The following is an 11,721-nucleotide window of genomic DNA, read 5'->3' as shown; positions in this document are numbered from 1 at the left end:
GAAGTTCTACGCAGAAGTTTCTTCAGAGATGCTGATTGGTTCAGTCTTGGCCAATGGAGATTCAGAAAAAAGTTCCACTTCCCCTTAATGCTTTAGTGAAGCCTTGGGAAAGAAATACAGCTGATGAAGGCAGTAAGTGTAGCTCTTGGAATTACCATCGGATTTCATCATTGCTATCGATTTATATATAGAGACCTCAAATTCTAATGTGATACAACCCTCTGCTGTTGCATTATGTTACTTCTTATGTTAACACTTTCCTTTTATAAGTGACATTATTTGCACACAAAAGTGTTTAAATGCTGAAGTAACCACATCACCTATTTTATTTGTTTGTTTGTTTGTAATGTTCTTTAAAGCGTTTCATCTGGTCATGTGAACATTAATGAACCTGACCTAATACTGAGGTTAATTTAAAACTAAACATAACAGTGCAAAATGATATAATCATAACTAACCAATAAATTAAAATGCTTGATTACTGACTAAAAGAAAAACTTTTTTAGCACTCGGTTCCTTGTTGGCCCAGTGAGATTAGGAAACAGGAGTTTCTCGATGCAGGCCATCCTGTTTTTAAGGGCTCTGATTCAAACCTAAATGAGCGGATATTCCTGCTAGATTTATCCCAAAATAGAAGATGTCAGTATTTTAGGGTACAGCGGAGGTCCATATTTCCTCCGGAGCGAGGAGGGGGGACTTTATAATGACTGTTAGCACTTCCTTTTTTCAATATTTGTGCAACTTTATCTCAACCTGCAAGTTGCATGGTGACGCAAATCCGTCTCTATGCTTATAATAAACAAAGGAAATCTATTCTCCACTAAAACGAAAACACAATTAACTTCAGAAGCGATACTTCATCCATATGTAGGCTACAACCCAAGTGCAACACATCACTTTCTATTATGTGATAGATATAAAACTACTGAATTATTATTATTATTGTTGTTGTTGTCGTTGTTATTATTATTATAGTTGTTCTTATTGTTGTTATTATCGCTGTTGTTCTTTATTCAATATTTACGTACACAAAGCACTATTTTGTTTTAAAGTAATATTAAATACCCATTAAAATGAATATTTTACTCTGCGCTTCGATAATTATTCGCCTTAATTAACCTAATCCGTTCATGCCATACACGTTGGTTAACATATGCTACGTGTACGTCAGATTTAATGTAAGACTGTCAGTTTATTCCTGAGATGTTTTAACAAATGCGTCACTCTGGTCCTATGTTCCTTTTGAGGCGTTCATTACGGCTGATTTATTATGCCGGAAAGGTCTATGACCCTGACTAGCTCTTACCACAAGGCTTCAGAGTGACACTTTTCCGGTTTAAATTTAGAGATGAAATGTAATGTTTACCCTGGACCTTACAGTCAAAACAATCCATGGAAAAGGATGTAGAAGAAGTGCCGTTAGTGTGCCGAAACACGCACGTTAATTCAGGCGCGCAGGGCATGCTGCGGTAGCACAGAAAGCCCTGGGAAATAACGGTTAAAGTGACAAACTGGTCATTTGATTGATATAATTTAAGATTTAGTCAGGCAAACAAACAAACAAACATTAGAACAAGTTGTCCTTTTAAAAACAATACTTTAGACGAGGGTGAATGTTGATTTTGTGCCACATCGTCCACCACAGCACCGTCTATATTTCTGTTAGTATATTTATAATATTTGACAGTATCCATCTGAATACATTTAAAACAGTTGTTTGTTAATTTCTAATAATAATCCCACTGCTCTTTAGATACAAAATACATTCATAAGGCAATTCTATTTTATTATCGTTTCTTTGTATTTTTAAATCTGGGTGAAAAGTTGATATTTTTCAGGAAGAATTGTACACATAAGCTTCATGAAGAATCGTGTATAATCAGTAAGATGAAAACGCACTAATAATATGTGGTATGACTCCCCGCTTATGCTGAAAGTCATGATAAAGTCAGTTAATATTTCTGGAACTGGATATGTATATTTCTGCTTCAGACATCTGTAGCCATATGAAGCACTGCGAAACAGTTTTCAGTAGTTTGCCTACGTCATCCTCCAATCTGAGCCTATTTTTTCATAATGTGGTTACATCATAATGTCAACATTATATCTCGATTATGTAGCATACATCATCTCCGTACAGATGCCATCTGAATATAGTTTATAGTTTGTGTAAAAACGCTAATGCGATGTTGAACCATTTATCCAAATCTCATTCAAAATAACGACCTAACGAATTCTAAAGAACAATGTTTATATCGTTTATTCTTTATATGAATATAGTGATTTTTTTTAAAGATACGACCGCGAAGTTTGCTTATTACGTCAAGCATTTCTCTAAGTGTGTAAGCTGATGCCAACAGGCTATAATAAAAATAGTCTATAAAGTTTAACACAGGACGAGAATACTCTAATAATAATAATAATAATAATAATAATAATAATAATAATAATAATAATAATATAGCAAGTTGACTATTATATCACAATCACGGAAAGCTTTGTTAAGCATTAACATAATGCACAGTGTGTAGGATATGGTATGTCATGTTTATGGGATCTCTCATTACTGAATGGTTGCTTCTGCTTAATTTTCAATGGGTTATTCTTTATATTATAATCTACCACCTCATTGACTCCTTTTTAAAATCTCTTACCTTAAGTCTACTTTTTATTTGCCTTTATTTTCGAACGAGTTCTGATTTCTGATGTCGAGTTTCTAAAGACTTCTGTGAAGTGAGTAATTTGAACGGGTTTCTTAAAGAGGGCGTAGTGTAGTACATGTAAGCATTCAAATATCCCTAGATAATTTCGAGTCCATTTCTCTTACTTTATATTTCATAAAGTTGACAAGTTCTTAAGAGCAGTGGGCAACAGCTTGTCTGCAGTGAAAGAGTTCATCATTCAGAGATAAATAGTGAAAAACCCGCAAAACGCTCAAAAACAGTTATATTACATTTTCACTTGTTAAAATAAGTAAATAAATAAATAAATCGATTTAAGTAAATCGACATGATTTTGCTATTTTATTATTGGTCCAAGGAAATTGGGCGCATTTCATTTTAATTATAAATCAGCATGCAGTCTTTTCCATATGAGTTGCAGAATAAATGTCGTATAAACATTACAAGTATTTATTCGAACTGGAAACACTAACTGCAAGCTCTTTTACGGCATGTTAATGCAATGTATTTGAACTGCGTACCCCGCTTCACCAAACAGTAGATGGACATCTAAGAGTCGGTGTAGCTCACACTCGCCTCAGTCGACCTGCTCGTTAAACAACAAAAGAGCTTCCTTTAATGGAAGCTTCAATGCTGCCCATTAAAACCTCTGTATTTATACAAAAGCGGCGGCAAAGGTTGAAGTCGTGCCATTTGTGTAAAGGAACCCAGGCTGGCTAATTTCTCTTTTGGTCAATGTACACATGGCTAAATCAAATTCAGTGAACGCTGCAGCTCTCACTGCTAAATAAGACCAGGACTAATGGAAACGCGAAAAGGTCATAATAACAAACCATTACAGTTTCTGCTCCCAGTGCATCCTGGCAGTGATCCCGCTAATGCGTAAATCTTAAGCACTCTCCGCAAGTGCACCCCAGTGGGCTTTGCCCATGCGCAAAAACGAGCTCTAGCTGTCCTGATTAGGCCGTGCTCTTTTCTGTGACTGCACAATGATTGATTGTGCACTTGTTTACCGAAGGCAATCACTGTTGAGGCAAACCAGAGTCTCTAGAGCTTTGGAGGATTAGCGTTTAGGGCCCATAGGCCTTATTAATTGTTGTAATGGAAGTAAGCAACGTAAAAAGTTAAGACAAATTAAAAAGATAGTAAACGATAACAGCAAAACATTTTGCTATAGCTGTTTAAATTCCACCAGACACCTATGAAGGAATTAAAAGCAGTCTATTCTATTCTATTCTATTCTATTTAACAATGATGCACTAATGCGATTTATGTGCATTAATAGTGTTAGGTAAAGACTCTGAAATATAGAGGTCTACTACTTATTATGCAGAGACTTCTATAGTATACTTATAGTTTACTCCAATATAATTTTAGATATGGGATGTTTATTTTTTTAAATCCTCTTTTAAGCAGCTACTGTTACACACTTGTGTTGTGGTGGTTTGTTAAAGTGATTTAATATTCATACAGAATTTTAGAAAATACTGGTCATGAATTTGGAACCACTGAACACTCTTACTGTTGTGACTGAAATTAAAGAAATTAAAGCTTATTGATTTTAAATAAATAATTGAATAAATAAACTAGAATTTCTTTAGGTTCAATTTAGAATTAATTGGCCTCATTTATTAATAATTTAAGATCCTCAAAAGCATACTAGGACAAACGTGTTACCCTCACCTGTGTGCAAATAGTGAACATCTTGAATTTATTAATGTGAAGGAAATAAAAGCTTGTATTTATTTATTTATTTTTCTGTTACATTGCTGATTGCTGCCCATTTCAGGAGTCAGTTCAGTTCCTAACATCTTTTCGCTCGCAGTCACATCATTCCCGGACATATTCACTGCCACGCCACCAGAGGACCCTACTGCAGAGCTCCAAAGACTGTTTAATTTGTTACTCATTTCCTGTTCATATGCTATATAAAGCACTCAGGGTCACTGTGAAGCTTTGCTGATGAGGTGTTTTGGGTATGTTCTCATGTTGTACAACGGCAGCATGTTCATGGAGCAGAGAGGATGTAGCCACACAACTTATATCAGCTATTCTTCAAATATAAAGTCCTCATTCACAAGTTTTCTCCCTGGGATTAAATAAAGTCATCCATCTATCTAGATTAGCCAAAAAAAAGTTTTTATTTGACAGATTGAGCCGATTTCTAATTTATTTCCTCAAGCTTCTGGGTGTTGAATTTTTGGCTCACTGTCCCATTTAGCTTTCATAGAGTTATTATTACACCTAGTGGCCAAAAAGGAGAACTGCAGGAAGCGCAAATAGATGTCCACGGGAGGATTTTTTTCTGGAGTGGTGGAAGAGGTCAGTTACAGGACAGTTAATGACATGATTGCTGATTTTATTTGGGAAAAAAAACAAAAACAAAAACCCATACCGGTCAAGATCTTGCAAATGCGCTGAATGAAACAGAGTGTAAGTAATGAACTGGACAATTTTTATTGCAAGACATCAAAACCAGATTGCCTGGTGACCTCGTGATCGCTGGCTTGACCATCCAATCAGCCGCAGCCCCGCTTTTTTTTTTTTTTTTTTTTTTTTTTTTTTAAAGCGGGTTCTTCACATTAAAAGCCACAGATTTGCTTGGTGGAAGTATGACAAACTTCAAAATAAAAGCCCAATTCATAAAGCATGGCCAAGGACTGAGATTAATAATTAAAACTACATACATACACACATTTATATATGCGCATGTTGTTTTAATTAGCATAGCACATATCAAATTTCTATTTGCTTTATGGAAACATTTTTTATGCATTGTAAGACATTTTCTAATATTTCTTGTAAGCAGAGAGAGAGAGAGAGAGAGAGAGAGAGAGAGAGATTGATTGAGAGAGTCTCATCAAGAATTTTTTGAGAGGCCTGACAGTTCAAGTTTCCCAGGAGTTTCACACTTCCACCCCCATGCTTCACTGTTAGTGTATGATTTGTCTTACAGTGGATGGATGGAGCTGGTATCTTTTGAAGAAGGTCTTATAGCCTTCCCCAGACTGATGGGCTGTCACCACCTTCCTCCTGATGTCCTCAGATGTCTCCTTTCCTCTTGGCCTTGTTGGTCTTTGTAGGTACACCTTGGTATGACAGTGTTTGGTTGGTTTCCTCTCTCTTTTAATCAGTGTTGCCCAACCCCTTTTCTCACAATGTCTAATTTGATTAGTCTGCTTAACTGACTTTACTGATTAATTAAGCACCCAAATGTGTTTCACCTGAATCATTTACCCACGTGACTTTACCAATTTTGCACATACACTAATTCCATCTTTCATGTAGTTTTTTGGCTACTCACACAATTCCCTCTAAACCATCACATTCAATTTGTAAACATACATCTGACATTTAATATATATATATATATATATATATATATATATATATATATATATATATATATATATATATATATATATATATATATATAAAAAACTGGTGATGGGGCTTCTGAGGTTGATGTACAGGGTTGCAGGCCTCCGTGTTTCTGCTTCCTGTCTCCACATTTAAAACTGTATGTGGTATAATTGTGACAACAATATATTTCAGGAAAAGATTTCCTAAAGGATGCACTCCCTTTATGTGGTGTATGTAAATTAAATGATGCAGATTCATAATTCTCTATGTACACTGAATTTGTGTGGGTTTTGTGGCGGTGTGTTTTCTGTGCTTCAGTACAGTTGGGGAATGACGTGTGTGAATAGCAGTTATCAGCAGAAAAAATACATCATACTGAGTATTAAGTGTTTTAGATTCATTTTGAATGTCATATATTGTTTGTTAATAATCATATATACAGTATTCCCTTGTTTATCGGGGGGGTTACGTTCCAAAACCACCCACAATAAACGAACGCCACCCGTTTTTTGTTTAAACCGTCAATTACCCTCCCACACTCTTTAAACACACACAGAAAACATTCGCAAGCATTAACAGGGCTTGCAGAAAAACCGTAAAAATACAGCGTACACAGCATAAAACTATGGGAAGCCAAACACATCAAAAGTGGGACGAAACCGCGCCACCCGATTGAGCCGCCCTGGGCGGACTAAATATCTGCGCGGCCCAATGGACAGGGCAGCGCGACAGTCCGGATAGCGCAGAGATGAGACCGCGGTGAAGTTAGCTTGATATTCAGACATTCGGAAGCGGTAGTTTAGGGACCGTCGACAAATTTCTGTATGACTGAAAAAAAAACACTATTTCTTCAATAGCTTCTAGGTCATGTGACCCAAATCTAGTACCAAAATAATCTACTTGGATACCTCCACAAGGTACACCTCTTTGTATCCCAAAAAATCTCTTCTTTTATTTTTAATTTAATTTTTATTTAAAAAAAAAAAAACACTATTTCTTCAATAGCTTCTAGGTCATGTGACCCTGTGACCCTAAACTAGTACCAAAATAATCTATTTGGATACCTCCACAAGGTACACCTCTTTGTATCCCAAAAAATCTCTTTTTTTATATATATATATATATATATATAAAAAAAAAACCTACTATTTCTTCAATAGCTTCTAGGTCATGTGACCCTGTGACCCAAATCTAGTACTAAAAAAATCTACTTGGACACCTCCACAAAGTACACCTCTTGTTATCCCAAAAAATGTCTTCATTGATTTTTATTCATTTGTTTATTTTCTTCATTTGTTTAACTCCTCTCTTCTTTAAATAAACAAGTCATTTCTTATCACGATTACACACCGTTTTTTATTGTTATTACACAATAGTCTTCTTAAACACACAAGCAGTATTTCCATATTTTTTTTCTGGCTGTTTGAAGCTGCAAAGTGTCCATTCCCACACACTGTGCATGCATCCAGAAAGAAATGACACTCTGCTACAATGTAAAGTAGTGAGTGTACAGCCAATATAACAGTGTAAATTTGCTCTCCCCTCAAAAGAACTCAACACAGCCATTAATGTCTAAACAAAAGTGACTACACTCCTAAGTGGAAATGTCCAAATTGGGCCCGAAGTGTCAATATTTTGTGTGGCCACCATTATTTTCCAGCACTGCCTTAACCCTCTTGGGCATGGAGTTCACCAGAGCTTCACAGGCTGCCACTGGGGTCCTCTTCCACTCCTCCATGATGACATCACAGAGCTGGTGGATGTTAGAGACCTTGTGCTCCCCCATCTTCCATTTGAGGATGCCCCACAGATGCTCAATAGGGTTTAGGTCTGGAGACATGCTTGGACAGTCCATCACCTTTACCCTCAGCTTCTTTAGCAAGGCAGTGGTCTTGGAGGTGTGTTTGGGGTCGTTATGTCCTTAGTCTGCTTGTCATCAGCAAACTGTATGCAGGTTTTCTTGTGCATCATCTTTAGTAGAGGCTTCCTTCTGGGACGACAGCCATGCAGACCAATTTGATGCAGTATGCGGCGTATGGTCTGAGCACTGACAGGCTGACCCCCCACCCCTTCAACCTCTGCAGCAATGCTGCCAGCACTCATACGTCTATTTTCCAAAGACAACCTCCGGATATGATGCTGAGCATGTGCACTCAACTTCTTTGGTGGACCATGGTGAGGCCTGTTCTGAGTGGAACCTGTCCTGTAAAACCGCTGTATGGTCTTGCCCACCGTGCTGCAGCTCAGTTTCAGGGTCTTGGCAATCTTCTTATAGCCTAGGCCATCTTTATGTACAGCAAAAAAAAAAATTTTCAGATCCTCAGACAGTTCTTTGCCATGAGGTGCCATGTTGAACTTCCAGTGACCAGTATGAGAGAGTGAGCGAGCAATAACACCAAATTTAACACACCTGCTCCCCATTCACACCTGAGACCTTGTAACACTAACGAGTCACATGACACCGGGGAGGGTAAATGGCTAATTGGGCCCAATTTGGACATTTGCACATAGTGGGGTACTCACTTTTGTTGCCAACGGTTTAGACCAGGGGTGTCCAATCTTATCCAGAAAGGGGCGGTGTGGGTGCAGGTTTTCAGTCGAACCAAGCACAAGCTACACCTGATTCCAACTGGCTAATCAACTGATCTTGGCTTTCAGTAGACCCCGGTGTGGCTTCTGCTCAGTTGGAATGAAAACCTGCACCCACACCGGCCCTTTGCAGATAAGATTGGATACCTCTGGTTTAGACATTAATGGCTGTGTGTTGAGTTATTTTGAGGGGACAGCAAATTTACATTGTTATACAGGCTGTACACTCACTACCTTGTGGAGGTGTCCAAGTAGATTATTTTGGTACTAGATTTGGGTCACAGGGTCACATGACCTAGAAGCTATTGAAGAAAGTGTTTTTTTAATAAAAATTAAATAAAAAATAAAAGAAGAGATTTTTTGGAATACAAAGAGATGTACCCTGTGGAGGTGTCCAAGTAGATTATTTTGGTACTAGATTTGGGTCACAGGGTCACATGACCTAGAAGCTATTGAAGAAAGTGTTTTTTTTTCAGTCGTACAGAAATTTGTCGACGGTCCCTAAACTACCGCTTCCGAATGTCTGTCTAATGTCTGAATATCAAGCTAACTTCACCGCGGTAGAGAAGAGCTGGTTTACTTGCGCAGCCCAGTGGATAGCGCATCGCGGACCAACTTGAGCAGCGCTGCTCGAACCACAAACCTGCGCGACCCACTGGGCAGCGCTGCGCGACTCTGATGGAAATAGACCCCGCCCACCATCAATTTTACCCACAATTCTCCGCTGTTGTTTAAAGTGCACATGGAAGCTTAGGCTACAACAATATAGCCAGACAGTATGAATGTGAACTTCTTAAATTTCCAATGTTTATTTTTCCTTTATGGAAACTGCAGTGTTGTTCGACAGTACTTCGTGGAATTACATGCATAAGTTGCAACGGAAGGGGCTGTTCAAAGCAGGAATTTTACATTTTGGGCTCGATTGTGTTGCTGGTCTCGTTTGTGTTCAAACTTGAGGAATAAAAAGCCTTCTACCTTCATTTTCTGCATTTTGTGAAGTGTTTCTTCTGTTTTCCAAAGCGTCTTCAATTTTATTCAAAATGTCAGGACTATTTAATATTGTTTCTACTATGCGCCTTACCAAGCCTAGTTTGCGTTTGCGCTTCCTAGCGGAGAATTGTGGGTAAAATGTAAATTGATGGTGGGCGGGGTCTATTTCCATCAGAGACGCGCAGCGCTTCCCAATGGGTCACGCAGGTTTGTGGTTCGAGCAGCGCTGCTCAAGTTGGTCCATGCTACTCTACTGAAACTGGTCCGCGCTGCGCTATCCACTGGGCTGTGCAAGTACACCAGCTACATCAGCTCATCTCTGCGCTTTCCAGACTGTCGCGCTGCTCTGTCCATTGGGCCGCGCAGATATTTGCTCAATCGGGTGGCGCGGTTTCGTCCCACTTTTGATGTGTTTGGCTTCCCATATAAAACGAAACACTCGGGACAGTGACACGTGAAAACCTGGGATGCTGGAGAATTCTGCTTCCCTTTCCCCATCTGCACGCACAGCCAGCAGCCAATCACAACCGTGATTAAATGATTAGGGCATTCCGATTGGCAAGACTCCTTCCTCCAGCCGTACTGTATTTTGATTTTCAGCATCCCCGCACCGCGCTTCCTAAACAACGCTATGCTGTGGACAGAACCACTTGGAGACGATCAAACTGTCTTTGAACCGCCATTGCCTCAGTCAGCTTTCGACAGGAAGGAGTTAGTGCTAAGTCTATAATGAACTCAGAAACTACACTGACCGATTATTTCCTCAGAATTCTTCATAACTATAAACTGTTGTAGAAAGGACATTATTTATATTTGCATTATTTCCTGTCCAGTGTCACCCAAATGAGGATGAGGTTCTCTTATGAGTCTGATACCTCTCAGGGTTTCTTTCTCATATCATCTCAGGGAGTTTTTCCTCACCACCATCACCTCAGACCTGCTCATTAGGGATAAATGTTAGAGATAAATAGTAACTTTAACCTTTATAATTTTTTCTGTGTTTTCTGTGTATACTTCTGTAAAGTTGCTTTGAGACAATGTCCATTGTTAAAAGCGCTATACTGATAAATGGAATTTATTTGAAAAATATTCATTTATATCTTTTTTAAGACTGATGGGGTTTAGAGAATGAGGAAATAATGCTGTAATAAACGAATAGAACATAAACATAAGATATTTCTGCATTTTATACACAGCTCTCATTGTGTTGTTGATATTTATCGCGATTTATAAGCCACCAACAGGCAGTAGGACGCAACAACAGGACTAGTTTCTAGTTTCTCTGTATTAGAGATAATAGTGATTTTTGTTTAGACCTTAACAATCCCAACCACCAAATAACCTTTATAAAGCTTCTGTTATTTCAAAGGATATGGGCAAGGGTCTTAAGTGTTCATTACTAATAATGAACATTATTAAAAGAAAAACGAATTAAACAAATGTACCTAATTTCTCTGATTAATATGTAATAGAAATGAAAGGATATTTGTCTGCACATGTGGTGATTACAGTTGCACAGTGAATTTGATGTTGAAGCCTGAGCAGTATCCAGTATCCAGAGTGTTGGGTTTGTTTGAGAAGATATCAAGGCAGAGAAAAATATAGCAAATTTGATGTTGGCCATCCATCAAATTTGCTATATTTTTCTCTGCCTTGGTATCTTCTCAAACAAACCCAACACTCTGGATACTGGATATTGCTCAGGTTTCAACATAAGCAACACTACTGGAGCATCACAAATACCCATATGGGATTGTTTAGCATAAATCACCTATTTTCTGTGAACAAAAATGTCATAGAACATTTATTTACATCAGGGTTGCCCAATCTTTCTGAGAAAGGGCTGGTGTGTGTTTGTGTGTGTGTGTCTGTGTGTGTGTCTGTGTGCAGATTTTCATTCCAGCCAAGCAGAAACTACACCTGAGTCTACTGAAAGCCAAGCTAAAATCATTAGCTGTAATGAAGTGTTTCCTACTGGACTGGAATGAAAAGCCTGTCCTTTGTTTTTTGTGCAAAGTTTCTTCAAAAAATGTCAACATTATTAGTGCCATTACACAAACTGTTAAGAAAGGATACAATGTGAAAATGGGAGAAGGAT

Source organism: Hemibagrus wyckioides, linkage group LG06, assembly GCF_019097595.1.
Source record: "Hemibagrus wyckioides isolate EC202008001 linkage group LG06, SWU_Hwy_1.0, whole genome shotgun sequence".
Classification (NCBI taxonomy): Eukaryota; Metazoa; Chordata; class Actinopteri; order Siluriformes; family Bagridae; genus Hemibagrus; species Hemibagrus wyckioides.
This window is presented reverse-complemented; position numbering follows the sequence as displayed.